General features: G+C 41.4%; 1 long non-coding RNA gene, 1 other non-coding gene and 1 pseudogene across 2 annotated transcripts; 2 read left to right on the forward strand and 1 right to left on the reverse strand.

Moving 5' to 3' along the window:
• The first annotated feature begins 1736 nt into the window (after window positions 1-1736).
• LOC125412591 (vesicle-associated membrane protein 3 pseudogene) lies at window positions 1737-2051 on the forward strand (annotated as a pseudogene).
• A 3095-nt stretch (window positions 2052-5146) lies between these two features.
• LOC146895086 (uncharacterized) lies at window positions 5147-25113 on the reverse strand. The gene is made up of 3 exons (XR_015000719.2): window positions 24919-25113; window positions 9013-9068; window positions 5147-6105 (listed from the first exon to the last, which is right to left on the reverse strand). It is a non-coding gene; the product is annotated as an uncharacterized LOC146895086 (long non-coding RNA).
• LOC125412730 (small nucleolar RNA SNORA1) lies at window positions 7126-7266 on the forward strand. The gene has a single exon (XR_007235676.1). It is a non-coding gene; the product is annotated as a small nucleolar RNA SNORA1 (small nucleolar RNA).

Raw genomic sequence — 25113 nt, forward strand, 5'->3', positions numbered from 1 at the left:
TCTGTGCTATTTAGCCCAAAGATCCAGATATCTCAGCAGTACCAATTCAGCCCTGAAAGCCTGCAAGGTCTCTGGAGAGTCGCCAGTATTGAGTCCCTTGAAGCCTGTTGTCAGTGAAGGACCAAAATAGTAGCAGCAGATGTACCTGCTCAAAAAGAACTAAGGCCAGAGCATAGTCAGTGCTTTGTCCCAGGACTTTACCTTCCCTGCCCACTGCAGGATACTACCAACCTTGAAGGTAGATATTTCTCTCCCCGTTACTATCTCACAAAAAGTCTCTGGAAATAGCCCCCACAGACTCACAGGTGTGTTTTATGAGACCTTGATACCTCTTAATTCAGCCAGGTTGATCAAGACCACTGACCATAAGTCCATTCCTTGTCAACTTAACAGCCAAAGCACATCCTTTCTGTCCTGGTGAATTTCTAAACAAAGTAGCCAGGTCATGAGTCTACCGAACTTGAGATAACTACTCCACAGATAGCCAAAACATACTAATTCCTTCACAGACTAGATGACAAAGGTCCCTCAAGAATGTTTACTCTTGTCGTGTCTCTTAATTTGAGTCTGATAGTACAGATTTCACAACTTAAAAAGCTGATATTAACTGAGTTGTTATATTGATTGGCAAAGGTATACCGGAGTAAAGAAATCACACCTATCCTTGATATATGTATATAGGCACAAACATATTCTCAATAAAACAAGAAAGAAACACAAGATTATAATTACAATCTTTGTTTCTTTAACTTCTCACATGGTCATTATGACTACCCGCCTAATATCCTTTCTCTGTTTCCTCTACCCTCACCAAGCACCTCAGCAGGCCTTGAATCTGAAAAGGTGACCCACACCTTCATTGCTGAAGGTTCTAGACCATTTGTTATCTTGCCCAGGTTGAGTTGTAGTTACCCTGTTCTTAGCTTAAGAAGAAGGTGTGTTAAAAAAAAAAAAAAACTAAAACCTGCCTTAAGTTGTCTCCTACTCTGCATACATGTTCTTTTTGATCTCCACAGAGGAATAGTGGTCCAAATCCCCACTGGCACACTGGCACACTGGCACACTGGTACTTCTGTTGACATCTTAGCCTATTGACTCAAAGATATGAGAGGCCCAAAGGATCAGGGGTAAATCAGATTCTAGTTCAATAGACTGATTGTTGCACCTCCTGGTGGAAGGTATCTCCCTTTGGAAATCAAGATAATGTATGACCAATTTACATAATCTAGAAGCAAAGCTTTTCCCAGAGGATCAGAGGACAATGGTGAGTTGCCAGTTCCACCCTTTTATTCCTGGTCCTGTGAATCCTGAACACCAAGGGACAAATACTATATATTAAATGCTAATTACACACATACATATATACTCCTGGATAATCTTGCCCCAGCCTTCCAAACTACTGCCACCTAATCAATGCCGTATCTGTTTCTTCGAAAGGACATTCACTATTCTATCAAGCCAGCTGCTCCAAGATGGTGGAGAATATGGTAAAAACTAGTGAATTCCATGAGCACAAGTTACTACCACACTTCTTTAGCTGTGAACTGACTTCCTTGATCAGAAGCAATGCTGCTATAGTACTATGATGGCACCACCTTGGCAATAGTTTTGAAAGTATGATGTGCAAGAAAGGCGAATCAATACTGGGAATAGGCAGCCCCACGTGTCTCCACCGCTGGTCGCACGAGTTCACCGACCCTCGGCCACTTGCCGCCTCTGCTACCACTGCGTCCAAAATGTCCACAGGTATGCCTTCAGGAAGTTCAAGTCCTGCCTCTGGCAGTAACTGCAGACTCCAGCAGACGCAAAATCAAGTAGATGAGGTGGTTGATATCATGAGAGTCAGCGTGGACAAGGTGTTAGAAAGAGATGAGAAGCTCTCGGAGCTAGATGATCGCGCAGATGGAATGCAGGCAGGCGCTTCTCAGTTTAAATCAAGTGCTGCCAAGCTGAAGAGAAAGTACTGGTGGAAGAAGTGCAAGATGTGGGCGATGGGGATCAGTGTCCTGGTGACTGTTGTCGTCATCATTGTTGTATGGTGTGTCTCTTAATGACGAACCTGGTGAAACCAAAGCCCACTGTCCAGGAGTGGTTTCAAGATTTTCTACTTAGAACCTGCTATGTTATTGAGCTTACCTACTGTTTTTTTTTGTCCAAATGATTATTCTTGTTAGTTTACATACAGTTCTGTGCCTAGGAAATGTGCCTTTGTTTTAATATACACTTCAAATGGGGGTGTGAGCTGCCCTGCCCACATTTTGCACACTGCCTTCCCAGAGTTATGCACCGACTAGGAAAGAGGACTTCTGATGCTCCAGAGTGCTGGAGTCTAGGTGGATGTTGTCACTGATGACTTGTTGTGGATTCCAAGAAGGGGAGTCTTATTCAAGTCAGTTGTTCCCACATCTGACATCGTCTAGAAAACCACATTTTCAAACCTTTGGGTGATTAGATTCCCAACTTGGGCCTTCCGAGAAGAACACTACTGCCTAGTACAAATCGGTGACAAGAACAGGGTGAGCCTTATTTTGATACTGGCTCCTTTTCCTTAAGAGGACCCTCCTTTCTGTAAGCACTACTGACTCCTGCAGTATTTAAGGTGCTCTCATGTTAGGTGTGAGATGTTTACTTTTCGGTTCTTGTTGTGAATCGCTTCTCAGAGTATCTGAATCAAAAATAACCCTTTATAAAGTTTTTGTAGAACTATGACCAAAGTATTTTTGCTGAAAGTTAAATACAAATAAAACGTTCGTAAGTCTGTCCCTAATAGACAAATTCAAACAATGTGCCAAATGTGACTCAAGGTGCCCTTCAAGAAAAGGTATTAATTCTGTGAGCCTTCAGCATTTTCACGGTCCTTCCTGTGCTGTAGATAATGCTACTTCTTCAGATTTGGTTTCTTTGATAGAGCTACAGAGGCGCACTAATGTCAGACCTAGAGATAAGGCATTTAGCCAACAGTTTGCAGACTGAACTAGAGGCTGCGGTCGCTAGTGCAGTGTGAGCAGCAGCTCCGCAGCCTCACGTCAGTGTGCACAGACCAGAGATCCTGAATGCTGTTTTCTGCTTTTACTCATACCCCACTTCCTAAACCGGTCCTCCGTATTATGCTTGAGGTGAGGTGTTGGCCACTTCCAAGTGGAGAGCTAAGCAAAGATGTCTGTTGCTCTTAAGCCATAGCTGTTGCCACCTGAGACACTTTTGTTGTGTGTCTGAGACTTTCATTAAGGCATGCTTCAGAGTTGAGAGTTCAGGCATGAGTGAACATAAGAAAGCAGTGAGGACGGAGCAGGCTTTCTTTGCCTATGGCAGTACCCCTAGAATGCTCTGTAATTTGTGTGTGCAAAGCGGCTTCAATCAAGACATAATAGAATCTGGTTCCAGTTTTTTCTTTGTTCCCCTGACATTACTGAAACAATATAACTATTGAAAGCATGCCCCACTAAAGGAAAGCAGCAACAGCCTAGAGCCTCTGTCCTGGTCTGACCCACAACCTTGGTGCTGTCTCCTCCATACTCAGACCCATGTAACTCATTGGCTCCTGCATTAACACAGTAATACCTCGCTTGTCTGTGCACTTAGCTGGAAACTTTTTCGCTATGATGTCCTAAATAAAGTTGTTTATTAACATGAAAAAAATTACTTTGAACAAATATCTATCCTAGTGAATAGAATGAGCTCTTCCCATTCTATTATGGATGTGGTCCAGTGTGATCAATCTGCCACCAAGTCACTGGCTGTTCACTCCAGGGAATGATGCCATATCAGAGCTCAGTGCTGGTCTCTGTTGTGACATATCTAGTTATCATCAACATTCATACTCTGATCAATATTAGTAATTGAAAATCCATGTTGCTAATCCCATACATCACCTGCATCTTTGCCATCATGTCGTTTTGTTCATGGGCTGACTGGACAATGGCAAAGATGACTGAAGAAAGAGGTTGGCTACTATCCATATAATGGGTCAGCATGACTACTTGACTATTGAAGTCCTCCCCTGATGGGGTCAGCTTCTGATGAGCATTTAGTTGGGACACAAACATCTCCACAGGCTCTTTCTATCTGTAAATGTCCATTCATATACCTCCTTCATTAATGTCTTTCTCGCCAATTTTCCAATGAAGCTCCTTCCAAGTCGCTGACCATCGGCCAAATCATTGGCTACAGCCCGTGGATAATTATATAATCACATATCTTTTCAGTTTTTCTTCCAAGAACAATGCCCAATCATGTATATTGCCTGACATTTTACCTAATGTGCAGATTTCACTCCATGACTGTCTTTCAAGGATTTCCCTGCAAAGGGTTGCAATGTTGCTGCTGGTGGAATGGTGTGAGCATAGCATGTAGAATCATGTATAGAATCCCTATATTCTCTTCCTCAGCGCACCAACCACAAGGTACACTGCATGAGGTCAATGGTACCTGATGGTCAAGAGAAACCACTGTGACAGAAGTAGGAGCCCTAGGTGTTTGGCTCACTCCCTCGCGTAACTTCCTTGTGCCCTTAGGCCCTGCTAAGCCCTTGTCACATATACCACTTCCATTTCAAGATGAATTGCTTCTGTACATATCCAACTCATGGTTTGGTGAATCAGATAGAACCCAGACCATGAGGAAAATCTCAGACAGTGACTTGCTAGCTGTGCTAGATAGTGTTTCTCAACTGATGTATGATAAACACTTGGGAAGAGGAAGCTTCAATTGAAGAATTGCCCCCATTGGATCTGCCTATGAACACATTTTGGGGGGGGTATTTTTTTGGTTAGAGATTGTTGTGAGATGGTCCTGTCCATTGTGAGATGAGTCGCCCTTGGCCATGTGGTCCTGGGTTGTGAATGAAAGGAAACTGGGCAAGCTTTGGACAGCAAGCCAGTAAGTAGGGTTCCTCCATGGTCTCTGCTTCACTTCCTGCTTCCAGTTTCTGCTTGAGTTGCTGCTCTGACTTCCTTCAGTGATGTATTATGATGTGGAATAGTAAGCCAAATAAACCTTTTCTCCCCCACGCTGCTTTTGATCAATGTTTTCAAATCAGTAGAAAAGGAATCAAATACAGAAACTGGTATCAGAAACTGCATTTGCTGTGACGGACCTGACCATGGAAAGGTCTACATGAAGGAATGCTGAGAGAAATACAAATGCATATACACATAAAATTTAAATTTTAATTAAAAAAATTTTAAAGGATTCCTTGCATCACTGGGCACCTAGGAATTTTACTGATGCAGAAGCCCACTTGTGTACTATTAATAGACTTATTTACTGTTCTCTGAGACATAAACATTTCATCAACAAATCCAAGGACGTTCGTTCAACAGCATAATATCATTACCATAACAGACCAGTGTGAAACAGTATAAAAGAGACATGATTAATATCCCTCAGAACTAACTTATGACACAGGGTTGGAGAGTTAAAATACCCTTGAGGTGGAACAATAAAAGTATATTGCCGGCCTTGCTAGGTAAAAACAGATTGCTTCCTGCAGGACTTACAGACATAGAACAAGAAAGTATTTGCTAGATCAATAGCTGTATACCAGGTGCCAGGAAGATTTAATCTGCTGAGAAACAAGAAACAATGACAATGAACCACATCTGATACAGTGCTTGCAATAAAAACCATTACTGGATTAAGCTTACAATAATCAGCTGTCATAATTCAAGGTCAGGTGTCTGTCTGTACAGACAAAATTGGGTAACATTTGTTCCTTTTTTATCACTGTGACAAATACCTAAAAAAAAAAAAAGGAACTAAAGGTCAAAGGACTCATCTGGGCTCGCATTTCAGGGGCTCCACTCCATCACATGGAGATGGTGTGGTAATAATGGTGATAATAACTCCTAGCTGTGGCAGATGAGCGTGGGAGAGCTGTTAGAACATCCTAGAAGCATGGCCATTCGGCTGCAGTCAAAGGTCTTCTGGGCTCTGCTCCACAATGCTTGTAGAACCATGATACCTTGGGGCCAGTAAGCCAGAGCTGGCCCCTCAGCACTGCAAGGCTGTCCTGAAAGAAGTCACTTCCGGCAGATGCCCCGCATGTTCTCAGACCGGTGAACCCTTCCTGTTGACAGCAATGCTGCAGCTTCCTGGCTGTGAGCCCTGAAAAGCAGTAGGAAGGTTGAACAAATTCAGCAATGTGGCAGGATACAGAGCCAACTGCACAAAGCAATATACAAACTTTTCTATACACTAATAACACACACACACACAGAGAGAGAGAGAGAGAGAGAGAGAGAGAGAGAGAGAGAGAGAGAGAGATCATGAACACATACACATTCACAATAACCTCAAATATAAATAAAATGTGTAGGAATAAGTCTAAGGAAGGAAGTGAAGGACCTTGAACTTTAAACTTCTGAAAGGGGCAGAGAAAGACCCTAGAAAGTTGAAAGACATCCCATGCTCATGGATTGGAAGAAATAAGATTATGAAAATGACTATTTTACCAAAAGTTATTTATTGATTCAGTGCAATCCCAATATCCTAAAGTTCATATGGAATCACGAAAGACCCAGCTAGCCCAAATGACCCTAAGTAAATGAATAAATAATAGAGAAAGAAAAAGAAAATTTCTGAAGAGATTACCACTCCAGGTCCTAAAATACGTTGCAAAGCCACAGTAATAAAAATAATGTGGTCCTGACACACAAAAAACAGACATGCAGACCCATATAATAAAATCAAAAATCCAAACATGAGTACATGGAACTTCAGCCATTTAATATTTTACAAAGATAACTACAAAATACACTGGCGAGAAGAAAACATCTTCAACAAATGGTTCTAGAAAAATTAGATGTCGACAGGCAAAAGAATAAAATTAGACTTATCTATCACCTCGCACAAAACTAACTCTAAATGGATCAAAGACTGAAGCATTAAACACTGAAATGTCTAGAAGAAAACACACAATATCCTACACTAATAAGACTCCATTTGCCCAAGGATCAAGGTCATCCATTGACAAGTGGATCTTCACAGAACTAAAAGGCTTCTCATAGCTAAAGAAACAACTGGGTGAGGAGGGAGCCCACAGAATGGGAGAGAATCTTTTCCAGCCACACATCTGACAGAGCAATAATATCTATAACATTAAAGAACTCAAACAGTGGTCAAAAATGACCCACTCAAAAAATGGACCTGGAATCTGAACAGAGAGTTCTCAAAAGAAGTAAATATAATGTGGCTAAATTGAGACACAGGTCATGTTTCCATCACAGCAGATATATGCCAGTGGGAACAAAGAGAACTGTAACATTTGCCAAAAAAAAAGTAAATATATGTGTGTGCATACCAAAAATTAATGGAAAAAAAAGGCCATAAACTTGAAAGAGAGTAAGGAGGGGTATATAGGAGGTGGGAGGATTTGAAAGTAGAAAAGAGGAGGAAATGATATTGAGAAATAAAAAGGGGGAGTGGAGATTCAGTTGGCTTTGTCCTTTTCCAATTTTTATTTAGTCTGAGACTCAAGCCAATGAGATGCTGGTTACATTGAGAGGCAGTCATCTCTCAGTTAACCTTCTCCGGAAACATCACAACAGACAAATCCTAGGTGCGACCCACTAATACCTAAGTGTTTCTTAGTCTAGTCAAGTTGATAATCAAAACTAACCATCACAGCCTCACGCCTGATACCAAATGTGCCATTTTATCTCTCACTATTTACCCCTGGCCTTACAAAAGTTTGTGTCCCTCTCACAATGCAATGTGAATTCATTCCCTCTCTTTGTGTCCGCAAAATCCTTAACAGTTCCAATAGTGTTCTAAAGTTCAAAGTTCAAAGTGTTTCATATAAGTCTTAGCTGTGAACTACTATAAAACCAAAATATAAACTTCCAGTATTTGATGGTGAAGAGGAAACATTCCCATTACAAAAAATAAATGAAGCATAACAAGAAAATAGAACTGAATCAAGACAAACCCTCAGCAGAACAAACATCAAATACCACCGAAATGCATCTGTCATTTGTGGACATGGCTTAGGTAGCCACAACTTTCCAACTCAATAGCCTGTAGCAAAGGCAGCCTCTTTCTTGGGCTAGTACTACTCTGCTTGTCGCCTGAAGCTTGCTTTGGTGAACTTAGCATATTGTAACAATCCCTAGAGCGTGGGCACCCCATTCTGACTTGGAATTTCACAGAGAGCTCAGGCATGGGTTTCAAGCCAGGTATGTGTCCCTGCTATATGTTACCCGGCCTCTGAAGCTTTCAGGAACATCGTTGACAACTTTATAATCCTTCAGCTTTGCATCTTCAATACTTGCAAAATTGGCAAAATTTGATGATGTCAACAAGTTCTGTAGGCATCTTGAGTTGAAGCCTACCACACTTAACCCATAGCTTCAGTGTGGGGTGTGTGTGTGTGTGTGTGTGTGTGTGTGTGTGTGTGTACTTTTGTGTGCATGAGAGCACTTTAAGTAGCTATGCTTTGGCAAGATTCCCTGAAAACTTTGTTTTCTCAGGCATTTAGTCTGAAGTGAATTTGCATTGTTACAGATGGAATATGGTTAATGGATGGGATCTTATCTACAAGCAGTTTTTCCTGTTGTGTTATTGCAAAGTCCTAGTTTCTCTTGAATGGTGCCAATCTCAGAAATTACAGAGACTTTGTCCATACCTGTTTTAGCACTCTGTCCATAATTTTTACTGTATTCATACTCCTTTCCTCAACAAACTGAACATTTTCATATCTATCTATTCCTTTCCTGTTCTGAATCTTTCTACAAATTTCACTAAATGCATTAATCAATAACAATATCACATCTTAAATGCTATGATGCCTTGAAATTCCCTCCGTCAAACAAATTAGTCTACCATTTTTTAGTAAAACCTTGTATGGATTTTCAGGAACTGGGTGAAATATAGCCAGAGTCTTTGATAGAATATAGAGTTAATGGCCTCTGTCCCAGTTCACGATAGAGTCTTTGTTCCTCTCCGAACAGTTTTCATTACTGCATTTCTATACATATTATGGTCGTCCAACACATCATCAGATTCACCAATTACCTTCTAAGACTTCTCTAGCCCGTCGTTCCAAATTTTTCTGCATTCCCTCTGCAAACCTGTAAAATAGTTCCCAAAGCTTACAAACCACATGGATATAAAACCCTACTCCTCGTACAAATTTCCTATATTAGCTGGCTTTCTTTTTCCTATGACCACTCAATAATAAGAATCGATTTAAGGAAGGGAGGATCTCCTTTTGTCCATGGTGTGAGGGTATAATCCCTCACTGCAGAGACAATATAGAAACTGAAACAGGAAGAGTGCATAACTGCTTATCCACATCTTTACGGATCTGGAAGCACAGATGGGATGAGAAGTGGGGTTGGGCTATAAGCTTCAACCTCTATTGCATGAATCTACCTTTTCTGGTTTAGCCCCACCTCCCAAATTTTCTGCAGCCTACCAAAAGGATGCTACCATGTGAGGACCAACTGTCTAAACACTGTGACCCTGTTGAATATATTTCATATTCAAATGATAACATATGTTAATAATAATAATTAAGTACAAATTTATTAGAATCCCATACATTATCTTTTAATATTTTTTGAGCCAATTTGTTCTTTAGAATAATCTTTTTAGAAAAACCAGGAGATACTTAAGAGAGATATTTGAGGAAATAACAATTTGTATACATCTTAAAATTTAAGGATAGTATTTTTTTTTCTAAATGGCTTATTAGGAAAATTTCTAAACTTTGAAAAAAATAAAGAATTGGAGTTTTGTTGCTGTCATTTTGTTTATTTACTTTGCTTGGGGTTGGTTTGTTTGTTTGTTGCCACAGGGTCTCACTATATAACTCTTCCTGGCTTGGCTTCACTATGTAGACCAGGCTGGCCTTGAATTCATAAGGATCCTCTTGCCTCTGTCTCCCAAGTGCGTGTTCCACCACCACCTGGCTATAAATCAAGCAAGTTTTATATGAATTAAAAAAAAATCAAGTTGTTGATGTTTTTGTTTTGAATCTCAAACAAAGTAAAAAAGGCAGAGGGGATAAACTCAAAGTAAAGCAACAATTATAAACTCATGCTGTTTTGTAGAAGAGAAGGAAAATAGAAGTAAGAGCTAGAAGAGAGGAAGACGAGAAAGGGCTACAGAATACCATCTTCTCTGTATGATGCTATGGTTCCAATCAAGAACTCAATGAACTCTCCTTGCCTACAATAAGCCTGAACAAGAGTGGACCTGTCAATAGCCAACCCTGGAAGGGGGGAAGAGCACAAAGACCCTATCTTTCCGCACTGAAATAGTGGCCACTGGATTCTGGGAACTGGGAATCACTGCTGTCAGCTGTCCAACACTGGTGAGCCCTCCAGGCTTTAATGTCTGTTACTGTAAACCTCATCAAGAGATGGTGGCTGCACAGACCTTTGTTGGACACCCACTACTGTCGTTTTGCTAAAAGGACATGTGATCAAACTGTCATGTTTATATCCAAAGATTAGTGCTTCTCTTGGCTTTTGTCAGAAACTTTTTGTTGTAGTGTATACTGGTTAATCCAGATATTCATAACCAATCAAAGTTAGAGCAAAGGACAATGGAATCCTCAGTACTAACCGAATCATCTATATCAGCCTCTCCAACCCTCAGGGGGGCATCAAGTAAGAAGGAGTAGAAAGAAGGGGAAGGCCACAGGCTGGAGAAGCATATTGTGAAAAGATTCATACATTCACTACAGTGTGGTCACCAGCACTGGACCTGTACAAGATCGGGCCTGCCAACATTTCATCATGAAAGAGGGAACGATTCACAAGGCCCCACCTCTCCCTGAGGGACTACTGAAGGTTACGGTTGAAGGCATATGGGGGGGAAGCATACCGCTCTCTTCTGTGCTACCTACACTGGTAAGTTGCTCATGCTCTAGTCAATAACCTCCATACATGTTTGTGCCAGCAACAACAACTGAACTCAGTAGGACACGCACACACACACACACACACACACACACACACACACACACACGAAAGCAGGAGGGGACTTGGTGAGAAGGAGGAGGGTTTCAGAGAAAGAAAGGAATGAGACAAGGAAATGAGGACTGAGTTTAACCTAAGTTCATTACATGCGTGTGGTACTGTGTGCGTGTACATTTATACATTTATATGAAATTGTCAAAAAGCAAAAAGTTTTAGATACAAATTAATAAAAAATGAATGAGCTAGGCAGTAGTAGTAAATACCTTTAATCTCAGCACTCAGGAGGCAGAAGTGGGCAGAGCTCTGTGAGTTTGAGGCCAGCCTGGTCTACAGAGTGAGTTCCAAGACAGGCTCCAAAGCTACAGAGAATCCAGTCTCGAAAAACCAAACCAAAATAAAACAAAAAAAAAATCAAAAAACAAAACAAATAAACGATTTAAATTTAAATTTAGAAATATTATACCAGTGATATATATGGAATTTTATATACATACATATACATCTGGTTCTGCACAATAGAGTAAATAGGTTCAGAAGGCAATGTTAGTGAGCAACAAACATGTATGGCTAACGTATGCCTATGAGAGCCTCTAAAATGCTATTAACATGTGACTCTAACATCCTATCCTAAGGATTTATAATCTATTTGTGTAAAAGGCCAGAAAGTAAATATTTTAGTTTTGTGAAGCTGTAGAGGCTCCATTGAAGCCACCCATTTAGCTGAATTTGCAAATATGCTAGTGTTGCTGTATTCCAAAAAGACAGGCAAGAGGCCAAGTATGGCCACTGAGCCGTATGCTCAGTCTCTGAATAGAGCAACCCAAGCCAAAGAAAATGAAGAAAACAAAATTAATTACACAGACTGTGTGATCTTAACTACACAGAAGTGTTGTAGGAAAATTCTAGCGAGAACAGAATTAAACAGCAGTGTCTTTTCATTCAGGTAGAACGAGGACTTTCTTAGCCCGCATTTTCCCACACTTGCACTTTTGAATGTATTAAAAATTAGGAGGCAGTCACAGCTACCTGGGAGGCAGAGACCAGGAGTTCAGGATCAGCAGGGACAACAAAAAAAAAGAAAGCCCTGTCAATAAAAGCAATAAGACAAAGACTGTAAAAGGGAAAGAAGAGAGGAAGCAGGGAGGGAGGAATGCACAAGGAGTAGAAGGGGAAAGAAATATCTGGGCTATTGTGAGGAAGCCAGAGATTCCCAGGCCGACTTAAGGTTTGAAAATACTCTTTTTTTGTCGTATTTATGTAAATTCAGGAAAAGGCTTGTTAACTCCTTTCCTTTCTCATTTTTTAAAAAAATGGGCATATTTTAACATCCAGAAGCAGCATTTGGGGATATTTTTTAAATCAATTCCGATTGTTAGCGATTAGAGACATGGTTCAGTTTGTCCAGAGAGCTGGGGCTCCGTGAAGCTCCCCAAAGCCACAGTCCTGGGAAAGGCTGCTGCCTTCTCTAAAGCTCTTTTTAATGACTCATGTTCTTAATAGCCTCTGTTTGAGTGACAAAAGAGCCTCTGTTGTTAGGAGGGATGTGCAGTACATTACACAAGTTTACCCTGGCAAGTCGCTGGGGCTGAGCTGCAAGCCTGAGTCAGCACTTTTAGGTCCCACTAATAGGAATACAGAGGGAGCCGCTGGGGCATCTCACAGGGCCAATCAAAACACGGAAAACAAAGGCCTTTATCGACTCCATGCTGACCACAGCTCCGTCCAGTACTGGTAAAGCCATATTCCTCTCTTAACTTTCCATGTCCAAAATACCTCTCACCTGAGAGAAACCAGATTGCACTCACAGCCTCGGGTCCAAGTTTGCTGTTTTGCTGAGTATGTAATTACCCCCTCGGGGGGGAAAAGGGAAAATGAAGCCTGTTTCAGTCTTTCTCTAGGAACTTAAAAAACAGACCAATAGCTTTGGACACACAGGACGCAAATGAAAGACAGGGCAACTGTTGGGCTAATCCTGAGCAAGTATGGGAAAATGAGTCTCAGTTGTCTGTGACTCTTCCAAGTAGAGAAGCTCCTTTCCCTGATGCATCTGCTCCGAGCTGCTGCTGTCACTAAAGCCTTCCTTTGCACCATGAAGGCGGCTACCTCCTTGTCTTCTGCCCTCACTCTCTCCCTCAGAAGGACACCACGCTCTTATGAAAGGATGGCGATTCCCACAGCTTAACTTATTTTTGTCTGTAATAGAAATATGCTTTTTGTCGGAGACCACCTTCGACAAAAATACCACTTACCAGGGTAGAGGCAAGGGGATTAGAAAAGGGTACGAAGACACAAGTGAAAATAATAAAACAGAAAACACAGGATAGTATTGGGAGGGAGGTCCAGTGAATGTTGAAATTCGCCTGCAATTTAATTTTCTGTACACTTTTATACCACAATACACCGGGGGAAGAAGACAAAAGACTGCTTTAACATGATACAAAGGGCAACTAGAACAGTTACTTGCTTCAACACTTTGAGGCATCAAGTCATTAGCATTCTGTGAACTAATTCAGTGAACCCACCCAAGACCAAGTATCCTGAAAGCAACCACTCCCAAGGTCAAACCCAGGTAACCTCGGGTGCATGGGGGGGGGGGGTAGGAGGGTTGTTGGAAGGGGAGAGGGTTAGAGAGAAGGGAGTAGGGGAGGAATGGGGAAAGCTCGGGGGACTGGGATGAGGGGGAGGGAGGAAGGATGGATATGGGATCAGGGAAGAATATATCTCAACTAAGGGAGTCATTTTAGGGTTTACAAGAGACTTGATTATAAACGGGATCCCAGGTCCAAGGAGAGATCCCCGGATTGTTCTCTAGACAGAGGAGAGGATGCCTGAACCGCCTTGGCCCATAACCATACTGATGAATATTTTGCTTATCACCATAGAACCTTCATCTGGCGATGGATGGAGATAGAGACAGAGACCCACATTGGAACACTGGACTTAACTCCCTAGGTCCAAACGAGAAGCAGAAGGAAAGAGAACGTGAGCAAAGAAGGCAAGACCAGAGGGAACCTTCATCTGATGATGGATGGAGATAGAGACGGAGACCCACATTGGAGCACCGGACTGAGCCCCCCAAGGTCCAAATGAAGAGCAGAAGGAGGAAGAACATGAAAAAGGAAATCAGGACCGCAAGGGGTGCGATCACCCACTGATACAAGGGGACTGATCTAATGAGAGTTCACCAAGGCCAGTTGGACTGGGACAGAATGAGCACGTGATCCCACCAGATTCTCTGAATGTGGCCAGATTCTCTGAATGTGGCTGGCCCGGAGTCTTTCTGAAAAGTCATTGACAATGACACTGGGACTTGTTTCCTCTGCATATACTGGATTTTGGGGATCCAGTCTGTTTGGATACTCACCTTCCTGGACCTGGAGGGAGGGGGGAGGAACTTGAATTACCCACTGGGCAGGAAACCCTGACTGCTCTTAGGGATGGAGAGGGAGGAGGAGAGGGAGTGGGGGGAGAGGGAGGGGGACAGAAATGGAAACTTTTATAATTTAATAAACTTAAAAAAAAAAGCAGAACTATGCTTGAATATCCTGACCATTGGTCAGGGTGGGTGGATCTACCTATATGTGCCATCTTAATGTCAAAAAGACCAAGTAAACACACCCTAGGCAGGGTGTGTAACCACACTTGTTGTCAATAACTTTGAACAAGCTAAAACTCTCTGACCTTCAGACAAGGTTGAAATAGGCTCACATTTTTTGGGCCTCTACAGCTTTTGCTGAGGAGGTGTGTGTGTGTGTGTGTAAAAAGCACTTTGTGGAATATTTATTAGAAATAAATAATAATTGAGCTGAAGAAGTGGATGACAAGTGTGACTGTGTATGCTTTAGTTCTGACTCTCCTGCTCTAGTGAAATTTCTCCTGCTTTAAGGGTGTGTGACAATCGCCCGATTCTCAGCAACAGATGTGAGCAAGCCTCCATTTTCCCCACTGTTTATGGGTTTACTGAGGTTCTGTAAGGCTTTCAGGTTGGGTTCATTCTGGATCCTGCAGCGACTTAGGACTAATGGTGGAACATGGGGAGGAGAGAGGAGGCAAGTGAGACTAAAGCTTCGGCTGGGAACTGGCATGAAGTCACCTCTGCTGCTTTCCACTGGTCTAAGAAAACATGATCAAGTCGAAGAGCAAGAGGGAAGGAAAACAGAGTACCAACAATATACCAAGAGGAGGAAAGGAAGAGTTGGGGAGGATCAGAACTCCACTATGTTAAATAAGTAAGATTTATAAAGTTGCAACTTCTAAAGAGAGAAAAAGACAATTCTATGTCATCCAGGATTAAGGCTCTTGTGGTGAGTAATGGTCTTAACACTTTTTTTACATTTATTTAGCTATGGTTGGAGGAGTCCACATGCCATAGTGTATAAATGGAGGTGGTCAGAGTATGACATAAGGGATTTGGTCCTCTCCTACCACGTAGGTCCCACTGTCCCCACTGAGACGTTTCGCCAGTTCAGGAGAATGGTTTTATAAGCACACTGTTGAATTAAAATTCACTTTGACCAAGAATTAGGTTTGCATAGACATCAGATAATGGCTTAGGAGCAAGACTGCTTTTTCTCATAGATAGAGACAACAATTAAAACACAATATGATCATTGCCATGAGCTGTATATAAAGCATCATAGGAGGCAATGAGCTGAGTGATCCTGAATGACAGTGGAAAGTCTTTATAAATAAAGTGTTGCTCTAGATACAGCCTTACAAATATGTAAGAATCAGGGATGAGAATAGAAATGGCAGAAAGCTGGGAGAAGGAAGAACTTCAATAATATCTCTTTCTGAGAGTAAAAAGTAGAATTGAAGTAAATACAAAAAGATTGTCATCTGATAAATCTAGATGTTTGCAGGAATGAAGCCTGTTATATGTTTTGAAATATGTCACTATCAAAATATTTTCATGATTTTTGGATAATTTTAAAATGAAGGGGTAGGGAATATTGGACACAAAAAACAAATCTGGTTTCCAAAGCAGCAGTGTGTAAGAGAAAAGACTAAAAGATAGTAAGAAAGGTGAGATTTCTAGGACTGTTGAAGTCGGATCACTAAAATCTGAGAAACTGTCACAGAGTTGGGAATAGAGACATTGAAGTGTTTTCAGCATTGCCATTTCTAAGGGGATCTTTATTCAGTCTCTCTCATAGCTCCCATGATGACCATCAATAGGTAACATTACTGGCTGACAGGTATATTATGCCAAGCCTGCCTCCCTCGTCACAAGGCTTTCTCTTTGTGAGTCCTTCTGTTTTCATGTGGCCATCTCCCCACAATGTCTCTGTGTCCAAGTGTCCTCTGTGGGCAATGATATGTAACTCACTAGGTTACCATGGAATAAACTCATCTTAATTTGACTAATAACACCTACAACAACCCTTTTCCCATCTAAAGGCACATTATTTTGGAAGTACCAGGCATTAGGACTTCAATAGATCTTTTCAGAAAATACGATTCAAACCATTAAGAAGAGCCAAGAAATTGCTATTGTTGTTCGCTTGGTGTTATCAAATGTCCACATTTGCTTAAAATTCATAGGGAAATCCTCATGCACTGTTAACCTCCGAAAGCGCTCCTTGGAGAACCTAAGGCTTCATTCACTTTGCACAAGGATAGCCTTTCTGCCTCTTCCTTCTTGCCATTCAAATACCCTCCCAGGCCCACACACACCACACTCATCTCCAACAAGCCCACACTGGGTGACTCACTTCCATGCTCCTGCAGTTCACTGTAGCACCATCATTGCCCAGAGGGGAAAATCCTCCCAGTTGCTACCACAAATCCCCAGGTTGCATGCTTTGCCCTGGGGATACTTTTTAATCCCTACCTCTCCCAATGTTTATTTGAACAACACAATCTGGCACCAGGGGTCTGCTTCACTTTCCCAAATTTGTTTTTCAGACATTATCTCTAATCTAGTTTTGGAACTGGTCAGAAGGCCAATCTCTTAAGTAGCTTTTTGTTCCCCCCACTGTACAATCTGGCTCTTGCAAGCTTCCCCGTCCTTCATCTCAAAACACCCTCCTTTGCTAACTAGCCTCTATAGCCCCTGGATCTTGACCTTTCTAACCTGTAGTCCCTTGCAACTGATCCTTGACAGAGGCTCTAGAGTATTCTTGCAGGTACTGGAATATCAGCTTATTCTTGGACCTATTTACATCTTCAAACATCACTTCCTTATAGATTCCTGCCCCTCCACACACATGTCTACTTCCTTGTAGAGGCTCCCCCACACTCCCACACACATATCTACTTCCTTGCTGAGGCACACACAAACACACACACAGAGCTACATCACTTCTTCCTGATCTGACTTCTATATATATATATGTCTTTTTAGAGTTATTTCATTCTTTGTGTTCTAATATATGTCCTCTTTATGGAAATACACATGTAATCAGTTTGTCTGTTTGTACCCTTTCAATCTGACTCCTCTTGGCTCTTTTGTGTTCCCCTTTTCCAATAAATTCCACTCATTAACCAACTCCATTTTGTGTGTGTGTGTGTGTGTGTGTAAGTGTGTGTGTGTGTGTGTGTGTGTGTGTGTGTGTGTGTGTGTACATTGTGTAATCTAGTTCACTAAAAGTTCTTCTCCCACCTATTACAATGTCTGGTACATAGTAGATGTCCAAATAATGTGAATGAAATTAAAAAAAAAAAAGGTTCTGCCTTCCAAAATCCTCCACATGTTTGGACACAAATCAGGAAGTGCAAGGCAGTTGCTTTGGGCACTTCTTTGCCATGGTGTCATAAATTCTGGTAGCCAGATAATTGTCCTGAATTACCGACACTGCATCTCACAGTCTCTTATACTGAGCTCTTGGCTTAGCTTCAATTTCTGGTTTCTTCATTTCGTATATAAACCAAGGGCCTGAAATATCAACTGTTCTCCCTGGATCTTCCCGAACATGGCAGGCTGTGTGCAGACTAACACAGCAGCTTCTGTTCCTCGGTACCTTACATAACAACTGCAGAAAGGACCACAGCCGGCTCTCAGTCCTGCCTGTGGGACTTGATCCTGTTCTGCTTGTGTCTTAACCATGCCTCCCCCTCTAGATCTTTCTTTCTTTTTAGCTCTTTCTTGCTTGGCAGGACTGGAAGCATGAAAGGGTATTTAGCATGAACCTGTGTTAACATCTATGCTACATTTGTCAACCATATTAACCTGTATATATGTCCTATTGGTAACTGTACAAAACTCCGAGGATGTCTGCCTCATGACGAGCAGAGACGTTACCCATCAGTCATTGAGACTTGTGCCTTCACCAACTCCAGTGTGGACATGAACAATATCTGCAAAGCTTTAGCTTTGTGAACTTTTGAGCAGTTTTAGGCACAAACAAAATCAGTTATACAATTAACAGAGGGTGTGCCTGGAAGACACATCTTGCTAAGCCAGCATCAGTGTTCACAGAGCATTGAAGAAAAGCTACTGAAGGCTGCCTGAGTTTTTTTTTTTTTTTTCCATGCTCTGGATACCATAGTCTCTCCGAATGTGGAACAGGCTAGACATCTTGAGATTGTTCTCCTTAAAGTGGTGTAAAAGACTGGCCCAATCTTTTTAATAATCATTATTTGTTTAACAGTTCCAGCGAGGAAAGTTATGCAGCTATCTTGTGAAGCAGCTTCTAAAAGGCTTTTATTTTGTCTAGCTACGATAAGGATCATTACATGGTGTGTCTAACTGATGACTTCGAGCTAAGATGTAGCATGCCAATGTCTATGGGAAAAAGAGTTAGACAGTAAATACCAATGACTTAATACACATTATGTTTCTAATTCAATTTGCTTTGATAAAAATCAAATAATCCCTAGGAACACAAATATTTGTCTATGGTGATTGGGTAGTCCTCTAAAATTGGCCTTCTCCGGGCCTCAGAAAGTCATTTGTCCTTTGAACAACCCATAGATTGTCAAGAGGTGAACAATGCTGAGAAATTCCTGTGGCGTTCTCAGTTTCTGTGCTATCTAGAAGAGAAACATCAGGATCCCTCTGTTTCTCTTCAGTGTAGCGTGCCTTCTACTCGGTGCCTCTGTCTCGATAAATAAAGCAAAACAGATTCTTGAGTCCTAATGGCACTATAAATTCATAACATTTTTCCTTTGAAGTAAAAATGTCTTACACGACCGCAGTGAAACATGAAAACAATTTGTAGGGTCAGAAGACTCGAGCATCAAAAACGGAAATCTCTGACCTCGTAGAAAAGACTCAGAATTTCAGAGTAAACATGCATTATTAAAGAGTTTGGTAACTCGATTTTTTTAATGTGGTATTTCTATATTTTAGAATATATTTCAAAATATGAATCAACTCTAAATACAAGTATATATAACAATTGTTCTGGGCATATATTAGCTCTACTTGGATGTTTTAAGTGTCCTATTTTATCTCAGTGCCAAGATAAAGTAAACAGCTAGACAAAGTGTACCTTTAAAAAACGATGTTATATAATCCAATGAAGTCATAGCAGATAAAACATCTATCAAATATGTCATGTATGCGATAACTTATAAAACATCATTGGATTAAATACAGATAGTACATTCATACTTTCAATGTTAAATCAAGCACACTTGATGCTTCCATGTAAGATTTCAAGAAAAGAGGGCTTACGATTACCCAGATGTGGAAATTAATGTTTCTCCCCCAACTGGTCACTTCCCTCAACCAATCACTTGGGTGACTGGAGAGAAAAATGATGTGAGAAAGAAGTGTCATGCTTCATGCTTAGAAAGGGAACCCGATTTCAATGTATCTGGAAGATGAGACTCTCAAAAATCTACGACTTATACAGATCCCAATAGGTGCTCCAGCAAACCTGTCGCTATCACAGGCCACCTCAATGAATTGTCATTTGTCCTAAGGCTTAGAGTAGGTGTTCTTTGCACTCTCCAACAACTTTGTAGGTATATACTTCAATTTCTCCCACTACCATTTTCTGTCTAGCTCACTGACCACCCTTCTTCCTTTCCCTTTGAAGAACACTCTTCCCTACCCCCCTCATCTTCTCCCTGATCTTGCTAATGACCCCATGCTAATCCCAACCTCACCCCTACCCATCCCACCTCAGCACTATAGCTTTATTTCACAGTGCTCGTGTCTGGCCTTGGAGCTGTGTACAGCAGCAGCTCTGTGTGTGTTTAAGAGCATTGGTTCTGTGCTCATCCTGGGCTGGAATCTGAGCTCAGTTCTTACTACTCTGACGCAGGTTAACCAACCCCACTAAGCCTCTGTGTCCCGTCTGTAGATTGAGACTTAAGATAGAACTTTCCCAGAAGAGATGCTACAAAGATCTAATGAGATGGTCCAAAGGAAGAGCTCAGTATAACGAAGGTAGAGAATGAACACACAGTGTTAGTTTTTATTTGCATTGGTATCTATCATTTCACCAACACAGAAGTTCTGCTCCTGCAAAGGTGTTTCTGTGGGCTTTTTTTTTGTCACCCCATAACTATTGTGAGTCTCATGCTTGATCTAAAATCAGGACATTTCATCTAACAATTCACATGCACTTGCAAAAGAACAGAAGCACTGAGATAGAAATAAACAGAGCACATCCAAGATCTGCACAAGTTAAATAAAGGAATGATCTGTTTAGGACAAGAGTGGAGTCAAGGGACTGTTGAAAGTTTTGTCTTTTCTTCTTGCATGAGATACATAAATGCAGAAACCCCCATACAGAGGCCTAGGTTAGTTCTCTAATGAGAACCTTACCTTCTCCTCCCATGACTTGTTCTAGAGAATATAAACCAGGGAAATTTGCTCAGTTTTGAGGCAAAAGGGGTCGGCAAACCGAACGTGGGAAAACTTGCTCCCAAGTGACAACTGGCGTAAAGGTGAGTGTCTGCCATGGAAGCTCTCTTTGTTCGCAAAGAAAACAGGCAAGCAGTACTGTCCTGTCTGCAAGTCTCAGACAACCTTATCAGAATACATATTTGACCAAGTTTCCTCAGCTTGTTAACAAAACTACCTTAGAAAATTCCAATTTAATTCTTACAACCATGCCTGCTTGTTTGCGAGCTTGTCAGTGTTTTTAAAATATGTACATGTAATTTTTGAGGGTGTGGAGGTTGAACTCAGGGGTTTGCACATGCTGGGCAAGCACTCTGCTGCTGCCACAGAGAACTACAACCCCAGTCCATGTGTGCTTATACCAAAATCACATTTTTAAACTGTTAAGGAAGAGAGATAGATTTGGGAGGAGGGAGGGAGGGCTCCATCACGGCCTGTTCAAAACAGAAAACCTCCTCAGTGGGAACATCTAAAGTAGACCCACATCCTAGACAAACTGAAGTGAAACAATGCATTGTGAATTTTTATGCAGATATTTGAGAAATTTCTTTTTTCACCTTTTATAAGTCTGTGGCCTGTCTGCCTTGCATTTGTATAGACAATAGGAAAGATACAGACAGAGCAGCCCTTCTCCTCTGGTGTCCAGGTCTTTCAAAACATGAGCTAAGCTAGCCAGGGCAGACACTCCAAGTCTCAAAGGACAGCTGTGTCTCTCAGACAATCCAGAGGTCTCGCTGAGATGACTGTGCCCTTTCATTGCCCTTGCCAGTCTTAACTGAAACCAGTCATGTGCCCTCCTGGAAACCGCATGGCTCCCAATGGTCTTTTGATTTCCTCTCTTGACCTTCACATTTTCACATTCATCTCCTGGCTTTGTTTTACTTCCAAGGTGAACTTCTCATATCTCAGCTTTATCTCATTTTGATAGCTAATTTGCCACGATCTCAACTACGGTGCTTTTAAAAATGTGACTGTAGATAACCTGTTAAAACTTTGCTTTAGAAGATAAAACATCCACCTTGTACTGGAGTAAAAACTGAGCTTAAGATACATCCATGTGTGAAGTATGTACTACTCATTGCCAGTAATAGACAGGTCATAATTAATGTCGTTATCTTACAGAGTATAGGATTAGATGATAAATTTTTCAAGCCAATTTAGGTACCTAGTTTTTCTTTATAACTATTACTGTGCCTAGAATATGGTTAAACATTTATTATGAAAATGTGATGAAGTTTGTATTTCATCAAAAACCAATCTCCATAAAGAAGAGGGACCCTGACAGCCTTTGGTTTCATTTATTACAGGAAGTATCCTAGGCAACCCTAAGTCAATATGCTGTGGTGCCGTTACCTGAGGAATCCCTTGGAGCTGTAGTTAGAGGTGCTTAGGAGTTGCCTGACATGGGTACTGGGAACCAAATTCTGGTCCCCTGGAAGAGCAGGAAGTGCAGTTAACCCCTTGGTCTTACAAAGTAATTCAGAGAGAGTGTACTTAATTTTCTCATGGGGGCATTCGAGGCCTGAAACACTACATACTTGCTTTTTCAAGCTAGATCACTGGAATTGAAAAGTTAAGGCCTATACAGAGTAGTTGTAAATCCTACTGGCTCTACAACCGTACTGGAAATACTTTCTCTGACCTTTGACCCTTGTAAGACAAAGCTTATATAAGCTTAACAAAACTTTTGTGTGTTGAGCGCCTATGAGACTGATGAATAGGTTCTCGGTGCGGGTATGTGCCTTCCCTTCCTGCCATAGCTTCTGTGCTAATCATATAGCATATAATCATATAACATGTTTACAAGCCTCCAAAGACTTTATAGATGTCTTTCTGCAAATGTTCAATTCTTCAAAACACCCGCAATCTTGGCATATTGAAAGCCATTGTGTATTGTTAATAGAAAGGCTATTAATAGACAAGAAATCTGTGCTTTCAACAGAGCAGGTGCTGAGTATAGTAGTGTACCAGAAAGGACAAGGGACTCCTTGTCAAAAACAAATTCTCATCTCACTCTTTGATTATGAAGCTCTGGCCCTGAAAAAGACTGATCAAATTCTTGTCCTTGGTGAGGAATTATTTAGATTTTGAAATTATATATAATTACATCATTTTCACCTTTATCCCTTCAACACCTCCCATGCATATCTCTTGCTCACTCTTTCTCTCTCTCTCTCTCCTCACTCTCTCTCTCTCTCTCTCAAATTCATGGCCTCTTTTTAATTTTTACATACATATAAAGATATATATATTTATGTTTTATGTGTATCTTTATATAATAATATATAAATATATATTCATAAATACAGCCTACCCAGTCCATATTTTGCCTGTACATATATGATCTCAGAGCTGACTACTTGGTACTGGATAGCCAACCAGTGGGTCTATTTCCTGGAAAAGACCATTTCTCCCAATCTCAGCATTTTTGAGTTACCTGTAGCTCTTTGTCTAACTAAGGCTGAGGACCTGTGAGCCTTTCCCTTCCATGTTAGCATGCCCATTGGTGCCATCGTTGTTTAGGGCTTGTGTAGGCACCCATGTTGATGACAATTCATGGGTGTAGCTCTGACATTTATAGGAGTCACAATCTCACTGCACCATGACTTGGGTAAGTTATTTCACATTTCAGAGCCTCACTTGCCTATTCTCTAGTATACAGTGCCTCTGCCTTGAAGGTTTGTTTAAAAATATTAAATGATAAATGCTGGTAAAAATGTTCCTGACATTTAGCAAGTGCTTCTGATCAATTTTCTTCCTGTTTATCCTCCGACTAAAATTCAAATTGTGACTTTTTCTGTTTGCAAGTCACATGTTATGTTTGTTTATGTGCATGCCCTTGGTCACTCATTTACATGACTTTTAAAATATCAGTCAATTCCACTAAACAGCAAGAGGACAGTTTTCAGTACAGCTGAGCAGCAGAGGTGGCAACACGACACTCGGGTGTGACTCCTCAAGGGGAACTGATTAATTCATCAGAAGTGACAGATGTCTCTAAAGCCCTTCCCCCTGCAGCCCTAGTCACTTCCACAGAGACACCAGCATGGCAATGTGGAAATCACCCTTGAATTGCAGGGGAATCACACCACATCACGTGTCCTAAAGCACTGAAAGCTGTGGAAAAAAACTGCCCGCACAGCGCATGTGAATACAGTGTGGAGTCTACGTTGACTTTGAACTGGTGCAGGGGACAGCTCGTCACGGGAGTGACAGTCGGCTCTGCCTCAAGAAGGTGGCCAGAAAACTCCACACAATGCAGGATGGCACCTGTCACTCTGACACATGCACAGATCAGCAGGTCACTCAAACCAAAGACAGGAAGAAACACACAAAAGCAGAACAATACAGGTTAAGAAACTCTCAAATGAAGTTTATAATAATACTATGTCCTAGATAGAACATGCCATGCTCTTAGCATCCAGTTCACTCCATGCTATGTATCTTGTTATATGTAGATTAAATATGCACGTTTTCTCCTATTGTTTAGACTAAGTTTATCTCTAAAATGATACACAGATCTATTAAGAAAAGTCATATAAATCAATCTGACACCAAACATTTACAGAGAAGCAGGACCCAGAACAGCAGGTGGCCAGAAGAGGCCCTAATCCTATTGAGGACACTCCCTCCTACGCATACATTGTGGGTTCTCATTTTTGCCCTGCTGGTTTTCAGGATGCCTTCCAGAAGGTGAGGCTTTAAATGCTTTGAAGATTGGCTTTCCAGATACCAGGGCTCAATAATCTTGGTGATTCCCAGAGCAAAACAAAATAATGGGCTTTATTGATTTAGTGGGTGGAGACTGCCTTTCTTTCTGACTCCATGACAAACCGAAAACAACCGATCCGCCTGAACTTCAATGTTCTCATAGACTTTACCTGCAACTAGTTCCTTATTTTCCTATTTTTAATGATTATAGTTTCTTTCCCCAAACGTTATTCCTATTTCCCTCACTCCAAATGAACAAGAATTATTTTCCTAATGAGATTAGTCATTGTTCCGGTTTTTATTCTGTTTTACTGTATAATTTTATAGAGGACAGACCTCCCACACCCCCCCCCCCGCCCAAACAACAGAATCCCTTCCAGAAAGAGAATACCACAACTACCAACCCCGAGCCAGCCCACTTCCCCTACTCTTCTCATCCTAGCAGTAAGGCAAGCCAGACATTTATCTGGACATAAAACTGACCTTGCCTGAGAAAGTATGAGGCTCGGAGACAAGAGAGGAAATGCTGCAGACAATAGCAGAAGCTGCACAGTTCATAAACTCTCAACTTCAAGCCACACCCATCGGTGGAATCTGGTGCCAGAGAGCACACAGTGCTCTTAGCACCGCGACTCACCGGGGGTAGACAGAGAAAAGTCGTCTGTCAGCTCAGCTCCG

Source organism: Myodes glareolus, chromosome 3 (assembly GCF_982192425.1).
Source record: "Myodes glareolus chromosome 3, mMyoGla1.1, whole genome shotgun sequence".
NCBI classification, from domain to species: domain Eukaryota; kingdom Metazoa; phylum Chordata; class Mammalia; order Rodentia; family Cricetidae; genus Myodes; species Myodes glareolus.